At 48.2% G+C, this 24,509-nt stretch overlaps 5 non-coding genes across 5 annotated transcripts; 1 reads left to right on the top strand and 4 right to left on the bottom strand.

The window, feature by feature from the left end:
- Nucleotides 1-3,532: 3,532 nt before the first annotated feature.
- TRNAC-GCA lies at nt 3,533-3,604 on the bottom strand. Its single transcript has one exon. It is a non-coding gene; the product is annotated as a tRNA-Cys (tRNA).
- A 4,955-nt stretch (nt 3,605-8,559) lies between these two features.
- Nucleotides 8,560-8,631, bottom strand: TRNAC-GCA. The gene has a single exon. It is a non-coding gene; the product is annotated as a tRNA-Cys (tRNA).
- Nucleotides 8,632-12,168: 3,537 nt separating this feature from the next.
- On the bottom strand, nt 12,169-12,240 carry TRNAC-GCA. Its single transcript has one exon. It is a non-coding gene; the product is annotated as a tRNA-Cys (tRNA).
- A 3,760-nt stretch (nt 12,241-16,000) lies between these two features.
- On the bottom strand, nt 16,001-16,072 carry TRNAC-GCA. The gene has a single exon. It is a non-coding gene; the product is annotated as a tRNA-Cys (tRNA).
- Nucleotides 16,073-19,399: 3,327 nt separating this feature from the next.
- On the top strand, nt 19,400-19,471 carry TRNAC-GCA. The gene has a single exon. It is a non-coding gene; the product is annotated as a tRNA-Cys (tRNA).
- The last annotated feature ends 5,038 nt before the right edge of the window (nt 19,472-24,509 follow it).

The following is a 24,509-nucleotide window of genomic DNA, read 5'->3' as shown; positions in this document are numbered from 1 at the left end:
ACTTGAAAGATAAATAAAAGCACAGAAAAAAAGCTGAGATCATCAACAATTTCATTCAGACCCACGGTTTTGTAACCTGCTTTTTCACTTGACAAATTATCATGGATATTCTTTTTTTTTTTAAGATTTTATTTATTTATTTGAGAGAGGGAGAGAGTGCGAGCACGACCAGGCGCATCCTCAGCCAGGTGCATATAGTAGAGACACAGGAAGAGGAAGGGCTGGGTTCCTGCAGGAGGAAGGCCAGAGCTGAGAGAAGCAGAGCTGGCCAGGACATTCCAACCAGCAAAACTGAATCCTGATGTAGCAACACAGGTAAAAGGTGTTACTTATACCATCTTCTTAGCTGGGGGGGTATAGCTCAGGGGCAGAGTGTTTGACTGCAAACTGAGAGGTCCCTGGTTCAAATCTGGGTGCCACCTTTAACTTTTAATCACAAGTGGGCTCCCTGTCCTCCAGGAGTAGCTGAGCCAGCAGGAGCCCTGCAGTAGGGTAGCTGCTTAGTTTTCTGAACCCAGCATGCTGGCCGCCCGCCAGAGGCTCTGGCCTGAGGCTCCCTGACTCAGGTTGTAGAGCTCCCCCTGAGGCCTGCTCAGGACTCACAGACCCACGCCCCCAGGGAAGAGCAGGATTGTGCTTGGCACTGTGGGACTGACTCCAGGGAGGGAAACGCTGAAGAAGAGAGACCTTCCGGGGCCTCTTTTCTCTCTGTCCTTGGTGTAGAATCACGGGCTCCAGTGAGGGAAAGGAAGCTGGAGTCGCATTCCAAAAATCAAGAACAGGTAAGCAACATCTGTCCTTAAAAGCTCACCTCACTCTGACAGGAAGACCTCTGGCCTCTGTCATTAATTCCAGAACTCCTTCAGACACTGACCTACCCCCTCATGTCTTGTCAGTCCCTGAGACCTGCTCTGCTTCAGGTGGAAGGCATTCCTGCCCACCATCCCCTTCTGCACCATCCTCTGCCTACGCCAGCCATCCTTGGCCAAGGACGTCAGTGTCAAAGCAGGGCTGTGTCAGTGGAGGGCTCTGGACTTCTCTAAGGCCAAGGGTCCCCAGCTGGATGGCCCATCACAGCACCTGGCGTGTGAGATGGTAAGAGCCATGGCATGTGCTTTCATGGAAATACAGCTCACAGGCTCCAGGTCAGACTGCCTGGATCAGCATAATTGGGCGCAGGGCCAAGGGACTATTTTTAACAAGCTCATGGGATGATCCCAGTGGAAAGTCAGAATTGGAAACCACCAATTTAGTTTGGTGCCCCATGTTACAGGCTTGAAAAGAGGCCATAATTAAGAGATGTGCCCAAGCACACACACCTGATTAATCATAGGGTTGGGGCCAGATCCCACATGGCTGGTCTTGGGCTCTTTCCACTTCCCTAACCTGGGACAAGACGTGACGGGGCCCACTGCCTTCAGCTGCTTCCTTCCCCCCGTAGCCGAGGCTGGCCTGGGCTGGAGGAGATAGGCCTTCCCAAATAATGATCCGAATGATGTCCACCCCACATCTAGGACTAAACAGGATGAGCTCACAGCAGCCTGGGAATCTGAACTGTAGCCCTCCCGACCCACAGTCAGATCTTTTCCCCGGACCCAGAGCTTACTTCACATTGTTTCCTAATTGACATCATTTCATGGTTGTGGCCTCCCCCAGGACCCAGTAGTTTCTGTTTATTCCTGCCAGCCCCATGTCCCGGCTGACTCACCCTCTCCTGGCCATAAGCTCCCTCCCCTTTCCCACTGACCCTCATTTGAGTGCCCTGAAGCCCCCTCTGCCCTGCCCAGTCCCTCCCCTCCTTCTGTCTCTCGCTGGTACACTTTCTTGCCTCCCCTGCCTTCCCTCTTCACTCCACCTCTCCTGGGCTCGTTTGTTCTAACCCCTGCTCCCCTCTCCCTCAGCTTCACCTGTTCGACTACTGGCTGGATGGTTCTTCTTTTTCCCCTTCTTCATCCCAAGGCCGAGTCCCGGAGCTGAGCCTGGGGGAGACATCTGGTCAGGAAGGCTAACGTCACCGTCCCGCTAAGCAGCCCCATCTGCCTTGAAAGACCTCATGTCTGGGGCTTTGCACATCTGGAGGGGGCAGGGATGGGCTTTAAGGCTGCCTGTTTGGGGTACCAAAGCCTAAAAACCTTCTGAACTGGCATGGAGACTCTGACTTTGCTGGCTGAGCCACTGCCTAGGGCAGTCAGACCACACCTGCCTCTCCCTGGGAGGGGACCCCACACTGTCCCCTCCTGGAGCCACAGGCTATTTGGATTCCAAAGTGCAAAGATTCTGATGGACAGGAAAGCAAACCCCCTGGGTATTTTCAGTTTCCGCAGTGAATGGATAGCTTCTGCATTCAGTGGGCAGGGGCAGGGGTGCTGGACCCTCTGTGAACCGTTCCATCAGTCCGGATATAAGAGGAAATCCGTGGCGATTGGTGGCATTTGGAGTTGGGATTGATTTCTCCATATCCTCTCATAAATCCCCTTTATAATTTTGGGAGGACTGTTCTTCCCTGATAAATGCCCCAACATTCACCCAAGAGACCAAGAATTTCAGGGAATTTAGCAAAGGCTGGATCAAAGTTTGCCTCTGGTGTTCGGCTCTGCCACGTGGTGCCTTGGGCAGATTTTCTCGGCACGGTCGTCGGAAGCCCCGTGTGTCCTTCTGAGAACTGGATGTAGTATGATCTAGTCATTCCTGGGGAGTTAGAGTCAGCCACCGGGGTTCTTGCTCTCTGAGGGCACTTGATTTCAGCTGACTGCAGGCAACAATGCATCTGTTAACCCTGGTCTGCTAGCTTCCTAGCCAGGAGGGACCAACCGGGACTTTTCCTGCCTTCAGTACAACAAGATCTGGCAGTTAACCCCCGATCCCCACATATCTGCTTTTCTCTGAGGATCTCTTGCTTGCAAATTACTCTGGGTACCAGTTCCCATACTAGTCACGCACACAGGTGCAAACCCAGAATGTGCCTCTGTCTGATGGAAACAGACCAGACTGTCCCTGGCAGGCTGTCAGGAGCCCATGGCCCTGGACGGTGGGAGAGTCAGGCTCCAAGGGACCCCAGTGGCCCGAATCCCAGCCAGAGCCATGGCGGAGTAGCATGCGGGGCAGGAGGCACTGTGGCCCCCAGGGGGCGCTGGATGAACCAACAGCTGCGCCGAGCCCTAGGTCCTGGAATGAAGCTCACTCTGGAAAGTCTGAGCTGGGCCCCCCGCCAGCAGTCAGGGGGATAGGGGGTGACAGTATTTGGCACGTCTGTTTGGTACAGCAGGTCGCAGAGCTGGGCTTTCCACGAAGACTCACTATTTTGGTTTGGGGTTCAGGTACTGGGCAGTCAAAGAATAACACAAAGCCCTACCTGCAGCCACCAGAGAGGGCCTGACCAGCACAGCACAGTGGGGTTGGGTGGTGGAGCCCACTTGAGTCTGAGAAACACAGGAGGTGAAACCGAGGGGTCCTGGGCCATCTCTTCTTTCCTCATAGAGGTTTCAATGTCGGGGGCACAACAGCTGTTATAGGGGGTAAAAGCCAGCATAATAGGGGGCACCTGGATTTGAACCAGGGACCTCTTGATCTGCAGTCAAATGCTCTACCCCTGAGCTATACCCCCACTTGTGTATGTGTTTCTAATTAGCACTCTAATCCTGCGGAGCCACACCCTGACTGTCTCCACCTTGTGATGTGTTCTTGGTAGTGCTCTGCCATCCTACAGCCCTGTAAGCGTGCCCCACCTGCTACGCCCACCCTCGCCTCTTACCTCTACTTAGAACTAGCGTTCTTCCTCCCCTCAGCCCCTAGCTGTAGGCCCCGGCCTTGAAAACATTGAGGTTTGCAGCTTGAATGTCCTCTGGACTCATTTAGAAAGAGCAGGGCTCAGAACTGGCTGCTCAACAGACCCTCTGAAGTTAGGGTTGGGGAGGTAGGGTTGGGGAGGGCTGGGAAAAGTCAAGGTTCTTGGGCCCCCTAAACCAGACTCTCTGGGAAGGGGACAAGGGACGACGGGAGTTTCTAACAAGCTCTTGATGATTTTGGAGCTATCGATTTACTTTTTGCCCTACATGGTATAGATCTGGGGAAAAAATGACAGCAATTAAAATCATGCCCAAACAAAACACACTTGGTTTAATGACCAAGTTACCACTAGAATCCACATTTATGATTAAAGGCCTCTTTGCGCTAAACTGGGCAGGAGATGAACTACCCCTTCATCTATCTTCTTTTGTCCCCTTATTCTGTTTGTTGCGTGCTTCCATGTGTGGGACGGAAGACATAACCTGAAGAGAGGGTGTAATGCATGGAAAGGCAGTGAAGTGGGGATGAGAGACTTATGGTCATTGGAGCCCAGACACAGGACAGGGTGATTGCAAACATGTGGTCAGGACAAAAGGAAGGGCCAACAGGTGACACATAGACTTGAACCAGGGACTACCTGATATGTGGTCGGATGCTCTGCCCCCGAACTATGCCCCCTTATCGGTTTGGGCATTGCTGATGGGCCCCATGTCACCTGTGGGCCATTGTGCCCTGTAACTCCTCATCTCTGGTGAACTAAGGGGAACTGACTGACTAACCTCATCCAGACAGACCCCTGTCTGACTCTGAACTTACTCTGTCCTTCTCCAGACACTTCTGGAATTCTTCCCTGCCCACAGCACTGCCACCTCCTCAGTCTCCGTGGGGGGGCACAAATCATCATTTAGAGCTGGAATCTTCCCTCTTTTCTTCCCTCCCACTCAGGTTTTACTTCACCAGCCCCACTCTCCCTGGTCCCACTCTGACGCTCATCCTCGGCACAATGGGGTTCTCTGGGCTGCCTTACATTGCTTCCTCTGCTCCCCTCGCTCTTCTCATCCCTTACTCCTTGGCTTTAAGGGAAGATGCCTCACCAGAGAGGTCATGGCACCATGCTGGCCCCCCACCATCAGCTCAGCACAGCTGGATGACTTGGGACCAGATACAAGGACTGGCTGTTTGAGCACCAGACTCAGGCCTCTACTACCTCCTGGGCTGTGACCAGGGATCCCTTCCTCTGTGGATGTTTCCCCTGGAAGTTACCCCTATGACACTAAAAGACCACAGAGACCCCAAGGATGCATAGAAAGGACAATCATCCAAATGGGCATGGCATGTAGAGGCTAGGTAAGAAACAAAGATGCATCTTTAACAAGACCCTTTGCAGATTTGTCCGTATGGTAGAAGTCATAAACTGCCTAGGTGAGCAACAAAGGCAGGTTGGCTAAATCAATTGCAGTCATAGCAGTCATACAGAAGAATCCTCTCTAGCCACTAGGACAGGTGTCTTAAAAGCTTTTTTTTATTGGCATGAAAAAGTAATCAATTCTTTTTCATGTTAAAAACATCATAGAAGAATAGTTTCATCTTTGTAAGAAGTGATATGCACATTATAAATGTATTATCTCTGAAATGACCTATTTGCTTTTCTCCACACAAGTTAGTTTTGCTTAAAAAAAAAAAAAAAGGCAACAATTCCAATTGTCTGTGTCCCTTAAACAAGAGATGCTTTTATCTGAAAAGAGGCTGATTCCAGCAAGATTCAAAATGGGTCAGTGGAGACAGGTCCCAACTGCCCCGATTCCACCTGCTCTCTTCCTGATGATATTGCATCAAGGACCCAAGTCCAGGCTGGTGGTCTCAGGGCACGGGGCCATCCAGATTCAGGATCTCTGACCTCGTTTTGGTGGCTCCGATGGTCTTATTATTTGGGAGAGTTTTTGCATTTCTGTAGAACCAGATGGATTTTTCTTACAAAGCTTCTGTCCCTCATCCACTGGGCCAGTCCAAGTATGTCATCACGCCGCATTCCAATTGTTAGAAAGCAAGAAGAAGGTGAAGGCAGTTGTATCAGGTGGTATTTTTCAGCAAACTGCCTTTTTTAATTTAAGAAAAGAACTGATTGGAAACACATCACAGAATTGCTAGGAGGCAGAAAATAAAGCTTGGGAAAGACATGGCCACGTGGGCCTCAGAGACTCATGGCAAGAGGCCAGCGTGGTCAGGGACCTCCATGTCCACGATCCAGAACCAGCCACTCTGGGCGCTTTGTCTCTTGTCCGTGGCTGGAATCCCGAGGACAGCATCTACATGAGACAGCTAGCATCAGGGCACGCCTACCCCCAAGGTATAGAAGGTCCTAGATTCCCGTTCTACCAGCCTGCATCCAAGGAAAACTGGGATGTTCCTAGGATGGGAGATGGGTGTTGGAAAGCCAAAAGCAATTCCTACATGCCCACAACACCGGTTTTTTTGGGACACGTGCATCAGCAGGTATGTAGGAATGGCCGCTGTACTTGACCATGGAAATAGTTGTCACATCTGGACATAGGAGAGAAAGGGACTTTAGGAGCTCAGCGTTTTCCTGTTCTTTACCTTTTGCTGACGCATCTGCTAAACACCCCCTTGACTAAGTAACAGGCCTGTTTCTCTTATTACAAAGCTCAGGTCATTACTGACTAAAAAGCAGAAAGGCTAGGCCATCACATTCATTCAAATGGGAGGTATCAAAGTTTGTGGGTGCGTGTGCATGCACGCAGGTGCACGTGAGTTAAATATTAGAGAAAAGCTTTGAGGATTATAAAGTATAAAAACATACATACACGTAGGTAGAATTTGGCAAGGAGTAACCATCCCCCTTGTTCTACCTGACCATTCAGGGAGATCCTTTGCGCCTGAGTATTTTGTCTTCCCCGGCACCATTACCTGGGTAACAGGAAAAGCCCCAATAAGGCCTAAGGTGAAAGCAAGATGTAGCAACTTGCTTGTGGAATTTGAGGAGGCGCCCTGACATCCCAGGAAGCTTCAGTGAAGCGGCAATGCATCCAAGAGGCGGGTGCAATTGTGAACCCAACTGGGCTCGCCATTGGATGATCTTGTCTTTGTGCTTCAGGATCTCAGTCATTCAGCAGCACGAGCTGAGTTTTTAGCGCAGTGGTCAGGAAGTCTGCCGTGTCTGTCCTTGTCGGAAGAGAATATAGACTTGAGCTTTCCATTATATGACATTGAGCTTCCCTAGACTATCAGCCTTGGCTTGGCCCTTCATCCTGTTCTATAACAACAGCTGGTCCCTGAAGGTTTTGTGCTCCAGTGGGAACTCTATTCCAAGAAGGGGTGATACTCAAAATATTTAGCCATCTCTACAGCACGGACATTGACCAGAATGGACGTCAACCATAAACAGCCATTAAATGCCTGCCAGGTGGATAAGCTGCCACCAATCCATTGGTCAGTTGAATCTATGTAATCGATTTATCAGCTCATTTACCACTGAGAGCCCTTGGGTTCTCAGATTTCCAGCCCTGAAGAATCCACTGGATTTCCACTTTCTTCTATCCCGAGTAGGGCAGAAAAGAAATCCTACATCCACCCCACTTTCTTTAAGGTCTTTTGCCTGCAACCGACTCCAAATGCTGTATCAGCCTAGGCACGTTGTTACAGAAACAGAAACTGGTTCTGTCTACGGGAAAAGATGAGACAATCATTGTCCAGGTGGCAGGGAGCCCGCAGCACTGAAGGGAAGGTTGGGGCCTGTAGGTTCGCGAGGCAGGGTCGATCCAAGGGGACTCAGCCTGCTAGGCTCTCGGGCACCAGTTAGGGAGCTGCTGGATGGTGCTTGAGCTCTGCCAACCCTGGAATTTGTGTCACTCGGTCTGAGTGTAGTGTGAGTCAGGAACACCTGTTTGGCCAGAAGTGCTAGGGGGAGAAAACGGGAAATAGCCTTTAATTCTGCAGCTGCAAGCAGAGCCAATTCTTCCACCAGGGCTCACATAACTGGGGCTCCTCAAAAGATGGGAAGAGGGCTCAAAGGTTGGGAGGGAAAAAGAACACATCTGAATTGGAATCAGGGACCTCCAGGTTGTCAATCAAATGCTTTACTCGGTCTTGTCTAATAAGTGTGTTTCAATTTTGAACTTCAATGCGGAGTCAAGTTATTAGTTATGGGCTGTCACCACACCTCGCAGGACTGTGCCAGTGTGATCTGTCACCACGCTACCATGGTCGCATTCTCTTACCTCTGCACCCCTGGCCACTCTCTGTGCTTATAGCCCACCTCTTACAATTCCCTCGGTCCTGGGCTGAAGGCACTAACTTGAAAAATCACTGATGTTTATCACCAAAATGTTTAAAATGACATAGCGTTGTAAGTTCCAAAATAATTTTCCAGCCACTCGGAATGACTGGATGTTACCATCGAAGTTAGCGGGGGGGGGGGGGGGTGCCTCCCCAAAACAGAAGCTCCCAGGCACCTCCTCAGTTCTACTAAATCCTAATTCCTAGGGCTGATCTGTATTTTTACTATGGTCCCTAAGTAATTCCGGTGCAGACAGGCTGGGTAACAGCTGATCATAACGTAAACTCTAAGAGGGAAGTAAGAAGCTTCTACCACATGCACATCATTAACAACAGCACCACGACATGTGCCTCGCCCCAGAATTCACTTGGGGAAACTGCCACAGACTCAGGGAGGGTGCTGATGTAGGTGACTTTACAATGGGCAGGACCCTAAATGAGGTCATTCATTTGCACTTGGCAATAAGGTAAGCCACCTGCAGGGGGCACCCGGATTTGAACCGGGGACCTCTTGATCTGCAGTCAAATGCTCTACCCCTGAGCTATACCCCCTTGCTAGAATTATATTCCTCTTTAACATAGTTCACCTGCATTGCCACACCCAAGCATTCCCTAGTGCACTGGGCATTCTATTCTCTCTTGGTCCACCTAAGAAACTGGCAAGCCCACCACAAACCGGCTGGAGATCACCCTCTGGCCAGGAGTTGGCCCTTCCATTCCCCAGAGACCCTCCCTTGTCTAATAGCCCCTTTCTACTCTGTAGCCACAACCTGAACTCCTTGGATAAATTGCAGTCTCCTCTCCTCACCTCACTCAGTACCTGGTGGGAGGGGAAGGGAGAGGAAGTGTAAGAATCATGCCTGGATTAGCTATGTCCACAATAATGCTTCCTAACAAATCATCCCTAAATTCAGATGAATGCAACAATAAACATTTATTTTCATGCATGGCAAGCAGTGGATCTAGTCTGGGCTTGACCTGGTGGCCCTGCTTCAAGGTGGGGGTCCATCTGTGCTTGGATCCTTGATGTGAGTTGGGCTCAGGTTTGCTGCAAGGCCGTTTATTCCCGGGTCCAAGTTGGAAGAGTGGCAGCTAGCAGGGGAACTTTTCTCCTGGCAATGGCAGAAATGCAAAAACGCCCTGCCCAACTATGCGAGCAGGTTTCAAGCCTCAGCTTGTAATCCATGTGCTAACATCCCATCAGTGAAAGCGAGTCTCAGGACCAAGCCCTACATCAAGGGCAGGGAAATCTGTTCCTTGGGAACATGGGAGCATCTGAAAAGTCTCATGGCAAAGGGTGCACACAGAATAAGCTCAGAACTGGGGCCAACATTTTAATCCACTGTGGTCTGCCCTCTTGGTCTTAATTACTTACCTCTCCCCTGCATGCATAATATACTCAGCTTTTACCTTTTGTTCCAGCCAGAGCCCCCTTCTGGATCCCAATGTCAGTATTTGTCAGGCTTTTCACAATAATATCATATAACAAACCACCCCAAAACTCAGTATGATTAGATTCTGGTTCTGCTGCCTCGGGAGAGCTCCCCGTCCATTGTTTTTGCATGACTCTGAGAAGTCTTCCTTTTCCTTCAGCCTTCTCTGCAATTTTTTATTTTTTATTTATTTATTTTTAAAGATTTTATTTATTTGACAGAGAGAGACACAGCAAGAAAGGGAACACAAGCAGGGGGAGTGGGAGAGGGAGAAGCAGGCTTCCCGCGGAGCAGGGAGCCCGATGCAGGGCTCGATTCCAGGACTCTGGGATCATGACCTGAGCCGAAGGCAGATGCTTAATGACTGAGCCACCCAGGCGCCCCCTCTGCAATTTTTTAAAGAGATCATTGGAAAATATGTCCTTTCTGGTGGCTGAGCTTTCTTCTGAGCTTGCTTCCCCCTGTAGAATGCTGGAAGCCCAGATCCTTTTAACTTCCCAGTCTTCGCATCTTTTCGTCCAAGCTAGTAATGCTTTTGCCAGTACAGTTCTCTCAAGCAACGTGTGGGTTTTCTTTTTATTAGACTCCATGTGCCAAAAGCCACACGATCACAATTCTTTTTGACATAGGCTCTCCCTCCAGCTCAATTATAAGTATTTGGGCACACCCTTAGTCTTTCTCGGAATACTTTTGTCCAACTGAGAGGATATCCTTGGTACCAGTTTAATTCTTCAGTGCTCTTAATAAAGTGCATTCAGACTATGAGTGTATTAAGCTTGACTTGGTTTGAGGCTATGTCTTACGGGAAGGCTCTGGAGTTAGTCTTTTTCCTAAAGCGATGTAAGAATGGCCTCACCTTTGTTTTGGAGAGAATGGTTTCATTTTTCTGGCTATGCAATTCTGAGCTATCTAGATTGCCTCTAAATTCTGACCGCAAACCAGTAAGTTCTCTTCTGGACTCAAATCTTTTTTTGTAGTACCTTATCAAACACAGCCTGTAACAAAATACCTCATGCATTCAATGTTTTTCCTTGAAATATCCTACCCCTAACACTACAAGTTCAAGCATATTTTCTGCCTTCCGGGTTATCATGAGCCTCTGATTTCCCTGCCAATAATAGTTTCCTATTTTCCCAGCTGATTGTTAACAGCTCTCTTGCCACCCATTGCTTCATTGCGAAGGCATGCCATGTACTTCGGGCTTTTGTTATAGCAGGAGCCCCCTTCTGTATGTCACTTTTAGTATTTGCCAGTCTAATCCACAATAGTGTCGCAAAACAAGCCACCCCAAACCGGTGACCCACAACAATAAGCATTTATTCTCGTGCCCGTGGGTCAGGATATTGAATGTGAATCAATTGATCGGGGCTGGGCTTGTCTGGGTAAGGCCGCTTCAAGCTGCGGGTCCAGCCGGCCTTGGCTCCTCTTGATGAGTTGGGCTGAAGATTGGGCCATGTGTGTCCACGCTGGGGTCCAGGCTGAAGGGGCAGCCGCTCACAGGATAAACACATCTCATGGTAATAGCAGAAGCGCCAGAGGACAAACCCAACCTTTCAAGTTGATCTCAAGCCCCTTCCTGCATAACCTTCTAACATCCTGTTGGCCGAAACAAGTCACACGATGTGCCAGCTATCAATTTTTTGACTCTCGGGTCCAAATTCATGCCCCCACACCTGCCGGGCAATAACCGACTGGTTTCTGTAAGCGTTTCTCCTGTAATATGAGCAGCTGTCAGTAGAGGGCGCTGGAGGGACGTTGCTGGAGAAAAGGAAATTGTCTCCCTAATTTCTGCGGCGTGTTGGTGGTGGTGGTGGTGGTGTTTTGTTTCGTTTTGTTTTTTTCCCCTTCCGCTTAGTCTCTGTTGCATGGTTGGTCAGAGGTGTGGGTGTGTGAGGACCCAGCCAGGCCCCCAGAGAATGAAGTCCCGTGGCGACCTCGCACCCCGGCGGGGCCGGCGACCACCTCCCTGGGCCCTCCCAACTCCGCCCACGCACCTGCGTGCGCCAGCCAGCCCCGCTTGTCTCTGCCGCGCAGAGGTTTGGTCCCCGAGCCCTCCAGGTGCAGATGCTGCACGCTCCAGACCTCACACCCCCAGGTGCCTCTCCTGTGCCCAAGAGGTTTGCTTGCTGCTTGCCCGGAGACTGTGGATAGGTCAGGTTGCGGCAACCTGGCGAGTGGGCTGCAACCACACCTTCCCCCTGGGTCTAATCCCAGCTTTGGGGAGGGGTCCCCCTTCCGAATTTGTCCTTCTTTGGGTTCCTCTCCCCGCGGATAACTTTAGAGTTTTCTTTGCACCTTTGTAGTTACTCTTTTCATAACACAATAATTCTTTATATTAAACTTCCCACTTAAGTTACTGTGTGGGTTCTGTCCTCTGGTTGGTCCAGACTGATACCTATGGCCGAGCCCAGAGCAAGGGGGTGCAGGGCGCACTCACCTGTGCGGGAGAAACGGAAAAGTCACAAGCAAAAGCTACAGACACCGCGAGGTGAAGAATTGCGGCCAGTGGGTCAACCACACTTCAAGATGCCAGGGGAGAAGAGGCACGGGACAGGGTCTGGGGAAAAGTGGCAGGGAGGGCACCCGACGACATTAAGTAGATTGTGGTATCTGGGAAGCCATTCCTCCCTGTTCGGCAATAAAGCAGAGGCCCAGCAGGGGGCACCCGGATTTGAACCGGGGACCTCTTGATCTGCAGTCAAATGCTCTACCCCTGAGCTATACCCCCTTGCGTCAGGCTGGCTCCTCTTTATGTTACTTCACCTGTGACGCCACACCCTAGCATTCCATAGCGCCCGGTGAGTTCTGTTCGTTGCTGGTAGGCCTATGAAACTAGCAGGCCCAGCACAAACTCACCAGGGACCCCTCTGTGGCCATGAGGCCGCCTTCCCATTCCCCAGAGACCCCTCGCTGTCTACTAGGCGCTTTTCTGCGGCAGCCGCGCCTGACCTGCGGGAGGCACCGGGTTTCTGCGGGACCCCGCCCCCCGCCCTTCCTTCCTTCCCTCCTCCCTCAGCTCCACCGGCTCTACCCCATCCTCCCCAGCCTCACCCTTGCTGGCCCTCTGTTTTCCTTCACATCTACCCCCCACCCTTCTCCCCGGCCCAGTCCCCTCCTGAGGCAGTCTCCGAGGGGCTTGGTTGAACCCAGGAGAGACAGCGCCAGCGAGACCTGAATCCTTCCGGCAGCGTAACCGAGGAAGCTAGAAGGCTGCTGTTTGGGGGCCCACAGCCCCGGCCCAAGGGTCCCTGCTATAAGGTCAGAGATCTCTCTTTCCTCTGCGCCATAGCAGGAGAGCCCAGGCCCTGCATGTGCCCCCCACCCCCACCCCCTACCTCCCTCCCAGCTCGCAGACCTTCATTCACACAGTGAGGACACCCACCAGTCCTTCCGACGAGGCATCAGGGCAGTAACTGAAGGGGATGTTACGGGGCATCAGAGACTGGGGAGATCCACTTTCCAGAGACCGCAGAGGACACTGAGCTATGCAATAGAAGATAGAGTAGAGGAGGGGAGATTCTTTCCTCATTCCTGTGCAGCTTACCTATAGCATTCCTTTGTACACAGGTAACCAGTTTCACTTCAAAAACATAGTGTAAACTGAAGATAAGTGTTCCAGTGAGAACAAAGCAGCGCCCCATCCATGATGTTTCTAACATAATCCACCTGCTTCCATGTTGCTGGCTGCTTGCCCAGCCTCTAAAACACCATCTTTTTACTAGGGGATGTAATTGGAATGTTGGGCGCCCTTCCCTGGCATGGCCAGGTTTGGGCGGCGGGCTGTGTGAAATCCATTTGGTGGAGCTGGCTCCTGGCCTCCATGCCTGGTTTTGACCTTTGTTTCTGAGTCCATTGAATAAGCGCCGAGTGGGTGCGAAGATCCCACTCTTTTCTGATTAGTGTCCTATCTTTCACACATGAGACAAGGATACTGTTCCTTTAATTGACATTGTAAGTCGGTAACCCACTTTTGGTTGGAGGCCTTTTCAGTTATTCCAGGGTAAGAGTTAAGGCTCTCTGCACTTGGCGCTGGCTAGAGGAAAGGGTTTACACATTTGAACTTCGTTTTCTCTAAGTTCCCGTGCCGACAGAGTTAGCCACTCTACTGTACGCTGCTTGCTGGTGTTCTATGGTAACTTAGTACATCAGGGCCTGGCCCTCCCTGGGCACTGCGTTCCAGGTGACCCAGTCAATAGTCAACTTCCCTGCTTTGTCACTGTGTGTCAGTGACTGATGACTGCCAGTTTCCAATTCCTGAATAACTGGCCGGATGGTCACTGCTTTTAGCCCCAACCAGACCAGATAACCAACGCCATGTTCCCCTCACTTCCTGCACGTGACTTCTAGGATCAGTTTTCACACTGCCAGCATTCCGTCTCAAAAATAGAAACTGATAATGGCTAATTGAAGCAAACAAGGAAATGACTGGCACGAAGACAAAAATCTCAGACCACTCAAGGAAACCTAGTGATCTACACTCAGAAAACGGCCAGAATTAAAGGACAGCCAGGGGGTCAGGATCCTTTGCCCCCAAACAGCATCCTGGTTAGGGGGTTGGTGATGCCCCCACTGCACACTGGCTGCAGCCCTCAGCCCCACCGCCAAATGTCAGAGCTCCCCTGGAATAAATTCCAAACTCTTCCTGCCTCATTCCATGTTCCAAGTCTCAATCATGTGTGTGTGACTGGCTAAGCTGAGGGCATTGCTGGGGTTGGTGGGAGGGCAAAGCCTGGTACTTTTGCCTTTGGTAGTGCAGGTAGGTCCTGGTTTCCACCAGTCATGCACAGCTGTGGATCCCCCCAAATGGAAAGGAATTTCAAATGTTGGGGGTGTAAGAAAGATAGTTGCATATTATCTACCGCAAGTCTCATAAGTGAGACTGGATCAATGCCAGAATAAGGAACGGGGGAAATTGTATAGTGCTGCCAGAGCCTGGGGAGGTTTTCTGGAAAAGGCCTGATCTGCTTCTTCTCTCCTCCCCCTCCCCCTTCCCCCTCCCTTCTCCTCCTCCTTCTCCTCCTCCCTCTCCTCCTTCTTCTTCTTCAGTTCCAGTGTAGTTAACATCCGGCATTATATTAGTTTCAGATGTACAGTATAGTGATTCAACACTTCCATATATTATATGTATATTACTCAGTATTATATATATATTACTCAGTGCTTATCGAGATAAGTGTACTCTTAATTTCTCTCTTCCCTTCTTGCAGGAAGAGGCAGTTATCTGGAATGCCAACAAGTCTAAATAAATAAGGCAGCAGGTGCATACCATGGAATATTATTCAGCCATAAAAAGAAATGAGCTATCAAGCCACAAAAAGTTATGGAGGGACCTTAAAAGCCTATAGCTAAGTGAGAGAAGCTGATCTGGAAAGGCTACATATAGTATGTTTCCAACTCTATGACATTCTAGGAAAGGCAAAACTAGGGACAGTAAAAAGATCGGCGGTGGCCAGGGATTGGCAGGGAGGGGAGAGGAATGACTAGGTATAGCAGGCCGGATTTTTACAACAGTGGGACTATCCCTATGATGTTAGTTAATTGTGGATACGTGACATTATGCATTTGTCAAAACCCATTAAATTGTTGGGAACTTAATGTAAACTATAGGTGTCAGTTAATAATAATGTATCGATCGATATTCGATCACCAGTTTTAACACTAGTGCAAGATCTTAACCACAGGGAAACTGTGTGTGGGGGGGGCGGAGGGGGTATATGAGAACTCTCTGTACTTTCTGCTCAGCTTTTCTGTGACCTTGAACTGCTCTGAGAAATAAAGTCTACAACATACATATTTTTAATGACAGCCGGTGGGGGCTCCCTGGATTACGGATCAGAGACCGCGTGATGTGTGTTCAAATGACCCGCCTAGGAGCCAGGGCGCCTTCCCCCCAGCTGCCGTATCCAGAGCTCTAACACAGCAAGTCGCCGACGTCTTCCGTGGGCTTGCCTGAGACCGGCGGGGTCTGCTGCGCCGGGACGGACCCCTTTGCTACCAGGCCTCCTTCCGCACCTGGCAGCTTCTCGGGCCCCTGCCGAGGGCACCCGCTTTGAGAACCAAACACGTTTAGGCCAAGCGCCCTTCAGAATCACCCAGCGTAGTCCTCCCCCAAATGCGCCTGTCAGATCTAGTGCGCATCGGGGTGGAGGGGGTAAGAAGGAAGGGTAGAGGTACGCGTCGTTTTTACAATAAAAGCGCCCTCCCCAGCCTCCTGCATCCGGATCCCCGGGGCTGAGGTCCAGGGCACATGCGCACGAACAGCGCCCCCCCGCGGCCGAACCTATGAGGTCTCGCCGCTGCTGCTTCTGGGTGCGCCCCCAGCCTCCTGTGGACTTAGGAGAGATCGCCAAACATACACGTAGGTCAGAGGGTCAGGACAAAACCTCCGATTCTGGAGGAGCAATTTTTCCATCTCCTGAAGCAGAAGATGGCCTTTCCCACGCCTTCCACTATCTGTCAGCAGAGCCCTGGGGGGAAAGAAAACCAACAGGGGGCACCCGGATTTGAACCGGGGACCTCCTGATCTGCAGTCAAATGCTCTACCCCTGAGCTATACCCCCACACACGTTCTACGCTCCTAACTAGCACCTTTTTACTATGTTGCAATAGCCGGCTATCCTCCGGTATGTTAACTGCCATTCATTCTCAATGAGCCTGCAGACCCGCATCCCTCGCCGCTACAAACTTCTCTACAGACTATGTTTCAGCAGGACTGATTTTTTTTTTTCGTCTATGCGAAACTAGTTAGCAGTCATCCATTTGTCCCGTGGGTCTATACCGTCTTTATTGCTTTATTATAATCAGGAAAAATTCTTATTTTAAAAAATTGTATATTTAAATGAAAATATATACATAAAGTAAAAATTAAATAGATCTAATAGGCAAATCTATATTTTAGTAGGAACCCCCTCCCCCCCCCACATTTTCCCCCAAAGTAAAAAATTCAAACCATAACTCAGATCGCCACAGCCTCAAATGTAGAGTTTGCACTGTTTGTTGACATAAATATGCTCACATTAAACCCAGGATGGTCATAATTATTAAGGGTTGTTTAAAATGCATATTTTCCAAATCATGTAATTCCTTCCTTTACTGTGCATGTTATTTAAAAAAATAAGTTGTAGTTGAGAATTATAATCCAAAGTATTAAGCACTGATATACATGACCTTTTAGCTGTGTAGATCTTGAACCATGGCATTTTGAAATTTAAAAAATTTTGATGCTTTGGTGAGATGAATAATTGGATAATAAAGTTGTCTTTATTGATATTTCATACTATTATAAAATAAGTATTTTTTTACATATGAAGAAAAATAACCTCCAAGCCTGCATTCTGGACCCAGGTAAACTAATATTTAAGCATGAAGGCAAAGGAAGGACATTTCAGATGAACAAGATCTGAAAGCATTTATTAGAGCAGAATCTCACTGAATCCACAGCCGACGGAGAACAGAGATGAACCCTGGGGAGAAACAAGGACACGAAAAGCCCATGGATGATGGACCCTCCATTGGGACCTGCAGCCTCCTTTTGGAGCCAGCGCCTCATACTGGACATCCTCATTCAAGATCTAATAGGCCCCTCAAACCAAAGATGGGAGGAAGAGAATTATTACTTCTCACCCCTAGCCAGCTCCCCGCCGCACTCCGTGTTGCCCACCTAAGTGGTATGATTCTCCCGGCGACTCGGGCCAAACCCCTGCCAGCCACTGTTGGGTCACTTCTTTCTTTGGCATCCGAAGCCCGCAGCAAGTCCTGTTGACTCTGCTGTGAGACGTATTTGCAGTTCTTGTGGTCATGACCTGCGGTCCAGGCCCACCTGACCCGTCGTCATACTCTCTTGGCAGGTCTCCCCCTGCCTTTTTCCCCTACTTCTATTTCCACTGAGACGACCGTTTCAGAGGGGGGTCAGATCATGTTTCCCGCTCTGTTCAGTAGCTTTCCGCTCCCCTGAGAACAAAATCTAAGTCCATGCTGCAGCCTATGGACCTGCAGGAGCTGGCCCTGGCTGCTTCCTCCCCTAACTCCTTCCCTTTTTGCCTCCAGCCACACTGGTCTTTGCTGTTCTTCCAAGGGCGCCCCTCCAGAACCTCCCAGTGCTCCTTCTCTTCGCTCAGGGCTCTGCCCACCATCAGCTCATCAGCAAGGCCTGGTGAGTTCTGTCTCTGGTGGTTCTGTCTAAATTGTACCCCATCATTTTTATCCCCCTGCTCTGTTTTTGTTTTCCTCACAGTCTGCATTATAGTAAGATAGATTTTTGTTAATTATCTGTCTTTCTCACTACTCATGGCTTAAAAAAATGACTCATAGCAAATTAAGAAAGAAGTACATTTCTATGAAGGAAATCTCCAGACAAGAAAGTTCGGCTGCATCTCTGGAGGAGAACGCCGTATTTCCACGTTCTAACCTGGATACTTTCCTTTGCGGGTCCAAAGATACCTTCTCGTCTTCTGCTTCATTTGTAGACAGGAATAATTTTGCAACCCCCTCAAGCCTGAGTTTGCTGAGACAAACTAGGCTTTTGAACTCATCCTGGGCTGCTCCAGAGAGAACAGGTGCATGTCTGCCTTTACTTGCTTGAACAAGGTCTCCCCATATTGGGGAGGGGTAGAAGCCTTTTTGGGTGTTAGTTTGCTAAATGGGGAAATGGGAAGAGGGCTAGCTGACAACTATGAGCACCCCAGTCGGTCCCAGGCAAGCACTGGGAGGAAAGGAGAGGGACCTCAGGACACTGTCTTTGGGGGAGTGAAGGCACCCGTGCCTGGTGAACATGCAGAAGAGGTAACAGTGGACAGGTGCCTTGGGTGTGGCTGCAAGTATGACAAGGGCCTGGTCACAGATGTTTGGAGGTCTAGAGCAGTGCTTCTCAAGGTGTGGCCCCAGACCAGCAACATCAGCATTACCTGAGAACCTGTCATCACAAACCTTTGGCATGGGGGCCCAGCCATCTTTGTTTTAACAAGCCCTCCAGATGATTCTGAGGCACCCTAAAATTAAGAATCACTGTCTAGAGCAGAATTCAGAAGATGAGCAGTTTGACCATCGTCTTTGGTTTTAATCCTGGCCGATCCCAGCGGGCGCTGGAATTCAAACCCTTCCCTTTTTTTAGGTGTTGCAGTACCCGAGTCTTCCTGCAGGTGGTGCAAAAGGAAGCTGAGCGAGACCTGTGGCAGGTGTTTCTCAAAGTGGGTCGGTCTCCTGACTTTCCATAAGGAGCTTGTTCCTAACCCCAGATCGTATCTGCATGTTTGACAAGCTCCCGAGATGATTCCTAAGTACAAAAATCTGAGACTGGCCCAAGGGTTGCAGTTCATGCACCACATCAAATCCTGGTGTCCCCCATTAGCTTTCCCCTTGTGGTCTTTGAGCTGTGTGGCACATTCATGCTCTATGAAGCCTGCATTCTAGTCCCCGTGATGGTCTCAGGTCTGTATAAATCTATTCAGATGGCTCCAATTATGTGGCCTTTACATTTTTTGACAGATGGAAGATAGGGACAAGAGGAAGATAAGAGAGTCATTGGTTCAGTAACAGGGTTCTAAACCCAAGGATCAGGAAGAGTGGATTCAGGTTCTGATCCCTTTAGTAAAGGGCTTTGTGTGGTGGAAGACTAGTAATCTTGAATGTCTGTATTCAGATGCCCACTGTGAATGGCACAGACTAGTGACTCTGAAGGCCCTTCCAGCTTTAAATGTTGGTGTCAGTGCTCTTCCAGCTACAGGGAGGGGAACCTGTTGCTTGTTTTGCATCAGAGAGAGAAAATTGTAGTGAGGTAGGCTTGGCAGCTTCCAGGAGGCCCAGCCAATGAATATTTGGTATAAAAATTTATAGGGGTGTTGGGTGTGGCTGCACAGGTAAAGGTATTACTTAGGCCCACACCTACATCTGGGGGTATAGCTCAGGGGTAGAGCATTTGACTGCAGATCAAGAGGTCCCTGGTTCAAATTCAGGTGCCCCCTACTGTCTCTCACTTTTGTTCACTAAAGATTCAGCTCCTTTCCCTAATACTGAGCCTCAGGATATTGAGACTTCCCAAATCTGGGGGGAAAAAAGTCATGGGTAACTTAAAACCCTGTCACTGAGCACCACAGCCCCAGAGTGATAGGTTCCTCCAACTCTGACTTCATATTTCACTTACCACAGGTCTTGTTCTACATAGGCTTAGGCTTACTTTTTCTACACATTTTCATTGCTCCACATCAGTGGTATGCTGCTAAATATTTAACAACCAGCTCTTGGGGGAAGGGCATTACTGATTTTTAGTGTTTCCCAGTTCCATGGTGTAAATAATCTCACCGTGGTCAACTTCAAGCTACAAACATAAGATCACCGAACATGGAATGGGGAAGATATGCTAACAAGTGACTCTCTGGTGCGAGCCAGCTCTAGCACACCACTGTCCCTAATCCATCTTCCCCAAAGAGGCATGGATGGGCTTTTTGACCCCTACTCCATCCTAACAATACTGTCTGACATCAGAGCAGTGGCTGACATTCATCTGTTCATCCACGGAATCATCCATTCACTCAAGACATATTTGATTCCCACTTGATACCAGACTTAGGAAAGACAGAGCTGAGCAAGAACTGTCTGTGGTGGGCAAAACAGTCAAATGAAGAAATGGTCATGTGAGTGATAAGGACAGCTAGACAAAAGAGAGGGCTATTTTAAAATAAAAGGATTTCCGTTACCAGAAATATGGTAGACTAGATCATCTAAAACTCCTTCTACCTCAAAACACCCAGAATTGAAACATAAAATATCATCTTATCAAATGATATCAAACAAATATCCAATCACAGGTACAGCTGATCTCGCATGACAATAAAGGATTATCTTGGGGGTGGGGTGGGGGATGAACTAAAGTTCTGACCCCAAGAATGCCTGTGGTTATGGTGAGACAGCTGAGGTGTTGAGTTTTAACAGCCATGTGGATCCAGGAGATTAGGTCTAGGCTTGAAATGCCCTTCCCGCATGTAAAGTCAGACTCCCAGAGAGCCACACCATTAGTAAAAGGGTGGGCTAATGAGACATCAGCACAAGCAGACAAGAGGTCTTTCTCTTGGGCAGGGGGGCATCTCCCCTGAAAATTCATAACCACAGATCTTCACACTTGTTAGAACTTAGAATTTACACTACTTGCATGGTTCAGAAATTCCCCAAGCTAAAAGTTGACATAAAAAGTGTGCCTAGGCTAACGATTGTGGAGTACCCAGAAGAAGCAGACACAAACACTGAAGGGCACATCTGCAAGCCAGGCCACACAGAATTCCTATGGATGAAACCTGGCTTAAAATGGGTTCACAATTCAAAATAATAAAATTAACAAGGAATCAGCCAACCATGAATGAAAACCATCAGACAAAATAAAGAATGTCAGATAGGAGGAATGTCATATAGATACTATGAAGTAAGTGTGGTCAAAATTATTAAAGACACAGGAAATCGAATGTATGAGAATATATGACTTTCAAAAAGAGGAAGCAACCTCATCTAAAATGAAAAATACAATAATTGAAATTAATAGTATAATAGCAGATTAGACAGAAAGAGGAGAGATTTTTGAATGAAATAGAATATAAATCTTAAAAAACTACCAAGAATGAAGCACAAAGGTCTAAAAAAATGCAAAACAAAAAAGAGTGGCTAAGAGAGGTGCAGGATAGAATAGAGTTCTGATAAATGTCAAATATGAATTGTACAAGTATGAAATATAATGATATAATACCTGAGAAATTTCCTGACTTGTACAACGACCGCAGATTAGGAATGAGTTCCAAAAAAGATAAATCCACACCTAGGCACATGGCAGAGCCTTAATACCACAGACAAAGGGATGATCTTAAAAGCAGCCAAACAGAAAAGACAAATCATGTACAAAGGAATAATAATTAGAATGACAGCAGACTTTTCAACAGAAGCAATGATGGGTGGAAGACAATGGAATAAAGTATTCTGAGTGAAAGACAGTAACATACGTTAGAATTCTCTACTCAGTTCAACTATCATTCAGAAGTGACAGAAATATAACTGAAAGCATTTACTTCTAAGATATCCTTGCTGAAAGAACTTTTAAAACATGTAATTTTGAAAGAAGAACACTGAACCCAGAAGGAAGGAGAAAGACAAGAGAAAAAATGGTGAACAAAAATACTAGTGAGCATACTGGTAAATCTAAACAGCACTGATTATACAAGACAAAAAAAAAAAAAATGAGTTGGGGAGGGCTTAAAAATAAGATTTAACCAAAGAGAACAATTACACAGAAGACAAGGACAATGATGTGATTGAACTAATACATTAAAGTTTGAAGTTCTTCTTTTGTGTGGCAGAAGGGTAGAAATACTAATTATTGTTAGACCATATCAAATCAGATGTGTGTGTAAAAATTTAAAGAGTAACCCCTAAAAGTATAGAAAAGGAAGACTAATTCATTTTCAAATTAGTAGAAAGAGGTGAATCAAGGTGAATTCCTCAAAGGTGAATAAAGAAAAAGTGACCGATCCAATAGAAGAATGGAAAGAAAGGCATAGAAAAAATCAAAATAAATAGAAAGCATAAAAAAGATGGTAGAAATGAATAAAAATATGTTACTAATCACAATAAATGCAAATGGACTATTTGCCAGTTGAGATAGAGATTGTCATACTGGATTCAACAACAAACTCTAGCTATATGCTCTTATAAAACACACTTCTGAAACATAAATACTCAGAAGGCTTGAAAGTGAAAGGATGGGAAAAGATATACCAAACGAATACTAACCAAAATGAAGTTAGTTTCACTATATCAATATCAGATAAAATGAATTATAGATTAAAAGTATTATTAGGGCAAAGAGTGTTACTTCATAATAATAAAATGAACTTTCCCAGAAAAATACAATTCTATACTTGTATACACAGTGTCAAGATATATAAAGCAAAAATTGTCGGAAATACAGGGAGAAATTGACAAATGCACATTAATAGATTTTAATACATCCTTCTTAGTAACTGATACATCCAAAGGCAAAAAATGGTAAGATGGAGAGGACACAACACAATCAATAATCTTGATTTAATAGACCTAACTAGATCCCTACAACCAACATTAGAATATACATGCTCTTTCAAAGAAAACATGGAAAAGTTTCGAACATTTATTACATACTTGATTACAAAGCAAGTCTCAGAAAATCCTTAACAAAAAGCAACATCATATACTATATTCTCTTGTATGAAGTAAAACTCAATAACAAAAAGATAACTTTAAAAAGGACTCATACGTTTTGAAACTAAAAAGTACTTTTAAATAACCTCATGGATAGAAAAAGAAATAATGAAAACTAGAAAATATTTTTAAATTGAGCCATTTTCACATGGAGGAGTGGACAGCACCATTTATCTTTAAGAGAAAGCTAGCCAATTTGCTTGGGAAAACTATAGCTGGCTAATTCACCAAAAGCCAATTCACAGAATGGCCAGGTAGCCAAAAGCCAAATATGATGAAAATTAAACCACTGGATATTGATTTGCTGCAAACCCATCTGAATTATTGAGCATTTAAAAAAATCTGTTCCATCTGCACTCCTGCCTTTGTCCCTGTCCAGAACTGCCAAATAAACACTTTAAATGGAATTTAAGACAGTTCTCCACAATCATCTTGCACTGCAGATACAGAGGCAGGGGGGATGCAGGAATGGGGTCAGAGGTACAAATAAAACTTTGGGGGTAGAGGGGTGGGAAGGTTTCTCAATCACTGGGAGAACTGGGCATTCAGCAAATTGAGTTTTGGCAAACTGGACATTCAGCAAATTGGCTGTTGGTGAATTAACCTTAGCCACGGCTGACCCAGAGTCTACAGATGGGGTCTAAGCCTGGTCAGGTAGGGAGAGGTTGAGTCGAAGAGGTGCCAAGACTCCGTATAGGCTACAATAAAGGTGTGTCTTGGGTGGAGATACTACTTTTTTCTAAATTAAGGGATTTTAAAGTTTAGGGATCCTGAGACCGAGGGCGGGTGTGGGAGCAGGTGCACGCTGGCTAGTGGGAGGAAGTCCAGCTCAGCAAGAATGTGGGTCACAGCACAGGCAAGGGGCTCACCACAAGGCTCTACGGCCTTTAGGGATCCCGAGATCAGGTGCTGAGCTTGAAGCTTTCCTTTTCCGTGCCCTGAAACGCTTGTGGTGTCTTTAAATCCTCCTACAGCCGGCTACACAGACACACACTGGTCCTGGGTCAGCGATTCTTTAGGTCTGAAGGAGGGGGCTGGGCCCGGGTGATGAAGCTGGGCAGTGACTGAGAGTGGTCTCCCCCCACGCCTTTCCTTGGAGGCCGGGCCAAGGATGTCAACACTGTACCCCACAGTTCTGGGAGGTGACCAGCAGCAAGGCCAGCGGAGACCCATGGCAGGCCAGAGCTGCTTCAGGGACCAACACTGGGACTGCTGGGCGAGAAATTCTCTTCCCCCAAATATTCCAGAGGAAGAGAACCTACCGCGGAGGGAAGCGGGGGAAGCGGGCTCCCCCGGCGGCGGGCCTCTCCGCTTCGCTGGACCCCTGCTTCTGTCTCGCAGAGCCGGTTTGGCTCCACACGCCCACCTTCCCTGAGCTGTTCTAACGGGGGGTGGTCCTCCAGAGCGGGAATGAGGCTCCTAGTCCTCAGCCGAGACCCTCCCCCCACCCCCAGCCCGCCGCGTCCAGACCAGGACAATGGTGGGGCCCACGCTTCTTTCACTCATCACACATTTATTTGAGGGCGTCCTACGTTCCAGGAGCTTCTGGGGTCACCTAAATCAACCAAATAGACCAGCAATTGGTCACACGAGATGTCATGAGCCGGCTCGATGCCCTGCTGAGCGAGGGGACGGGGTGGCAGATCTGAGGATGCGCGGGGGTCTGGCAGCCACTCAGACCCACCCCCGACCGCGGCCCGCGCAGTCTGGCCTGCAGCCCCCTCCCCACCCCGGCGGCCGCTCCCGCCCCCCCCCGCCCCCCAACACACACACCTCCCCGCGGCC

The sequence above is a fragment of the Phoca vitulina genome, unplaced genomic scaffold, assembly GCF_004348235.1.
Source record: "Phoca vitulina isolate PV1807 unplaced genomic scaffold, GSC_HSeal_1.0 scaffold4, whole genome shotgun sequence".
Classification (NCBI taxonomy): domain Eukaryota; kingdom Metazoa; phylum Chordata; class Mammalia; order Carnivora; family Phocidae; genus Phoca; species Phoca vitulina.
Note: the sequence above shows the minus strand (reverse complement) of the source record. Positions and strands in the feature narration are given on the sequence as shown.